At 46.4% G+C, this 1998-nt stretch overlaps 1 pseudogene; it reads left to right on the forward strand.

Annotated features, from left to right (window-relative positions):
* The first annotated feature begins 235 nt into the window (after nt 1–235).
* On the forward strand, nt 236–1315 carry LOC102847735 (annotated as a pseudogene).
* Nucleotides 1316–1998: the final 683 nt, after the last annotated feature.

Here is a 1998-nt window from a genome sequence, read left to right on the forward strand (position 1 = left end):
CACAATCACAATGGTCAGATCTGCATTGATTGCAGAGATGGTGTAGGACTGGGTAGTGCCTTGTTACATTGTGTGGGTTAACAATGACTTGGAGGGGCTGCCGCGCGGGCGACGACGGCCGACGTGCAGGTGTCTCCGTGTTGCTGCTCACTCGTCTCACTGCCTGGCGCCCAGGGAGCAGGCCTTCCCGTCCCTCTCCTGCCACACACTCCGGCCACCCTAGCATCTCCGCCAAATGCAGGCCGCCACACTCCCTGAGGAGATTCGTTGGCTCCTGGAATATAGTGAAGATTTCCTGTTGGAAGGTTTGCGAAATGAAAACCTCAGTGCTGGTGCAAGAGACCACAGAGACCACATCCTACGGGGCTTTCAGCAAATCAAAGCCAAGTACCATTGGGAGTTTCAGCCCCAAGGGGGTGATCAAACTGAAAGTTACTTCGGACAGAACAGCTCTGATGATAATCACAGTGGAACTCATGGCCCCTCTGTCATGTCAGATGTACCTTTTTGGTCCGATTACCAGGATGAAGGAATGGAAGACATACTGAGAGGAGCTCAAGAACTTGACAATATCATCAAGCAAGGATACTTGGAGAAAAAAAGCAAAGATCATAGTTTCTTTGGATCAGAGTGGCAGAAGCGATGGTGTGTTGTCAGCAGAGGCTTCTTCTACTACTATGCTAATGAGAAAAGCAAGCAGCCCAAAGGGACCTTTCTCATTAAGGACTACAGTGTACGGATGGCCCCCCACCTGCGAAGAGATTCCAAGAAAGAATCCTGCTTTGAACTGACCTCACAAGATAAGCGCAGCTATGAGTTTACAGCTTCTAATCCAGCTGAAGCCAGCGACTGGGTGGATCAAATAAGTTTCTTGCTAAAGGATCTGAGTTCCTTAACGATTCCATATGAAGATGAGGAAGAAGAAATGTATGATGATATTGATGGTTTGGGCACCCCAAATTCTGGTTCACAACGCAGACCTATTCTTTTACCTGGGAATATGGGAATAAAAGAGGCTTCCGAGGAGAAACGGGAAGAAGATATTTATGAAGTCTTGCCAGATGAAGAGCTCGATCTGAATGAAGATGAGAATGGCATCCGAGGAAAAGGAGTGGACTATGCCAGTTATTATCAAGGCCTATGGGATTGTCATGGTGACCAGCCAGATGAACTGTCCTTCCAGCAAGGTGACCTCATCCGAATTCTGAGCAAGGAGTATAACATGCACGGCTGGCGGGTAGGAGAACTGAACAGCCTTGTGGGGATTGTGCCAAAGGAGTATCTTACCAGTGCCTTTGAAGTGGAAGAAAAATGAAGCGCAGGTATCAGAACCATTGTCAGAAATAGCCCTTAGGATGCATAGTCTTCTCTCTCTTCTGCTTTCCTGAAGAAGCTGACCTGCATCAGGAAGCTCTGTGCCCTACTCCCCCTGCCCACCTCCAGCTGCCTCCACCATGGCCGTGGACTCCTCTCTATCAAAGAGAGAGACTCCAGTAAGACAAGTGGAAAGAGAAACATACGTGAAACCTGCTACTTAATCAGACTCATAGCTCTTTCTCATCTCTAAGCATATTCACACCTCTACTTCTGCCGTATCCACTGGGTTGTCACTGAGACGATGATAGAAAGAGAGGAAACTCGGAGAAGGAAGTTTCTGGTTATTTTGACTGGTTTGAAAAACAGAAACAAACTTCACATTTGGTTCATTGCCACAAAAAAAAAAAACAAAACCAAAAAAACAAAACAAAACAAAACAATGAGTTGGAGGCTAATTTATGGTAGCAGCAACCTTCCTTGCTGAAACTGAAGAAAACCTGAAGCACTTGCTGAAGAAGGTGCAGGGCTATTGTCTTCAATATGGGTTTTAGCTCAACATCATTGGCAGAACCACAGTAGATGGAGAAGAGATTGAGATTGTTCATAATTACAACTTGCTCAGCTCCGCAATCAACACACTTAACACCAGCAGTCAGGAAATCAAAAGACTACTTGTATTGG

The sequence above is a fragment of the Elephantulus edwardii genome, unplaced genomic scaffold (genome assembly GCF_000299155.1).
Source record: "Elephantulus edwardii isolate Elephantulus edwardi_28Jun2011 unplaced genomic scaffold, EleEdw1.0 scaffold05523, whole genome shotgun sequence".
In the NCBI taxonomy this organism is placed as follows: Eukaryota; Metazoa; Chordata; class Mammalia; order Macroscelidea; family Macroscelididae; genus Elephantulus; species Elephantulus edwardii.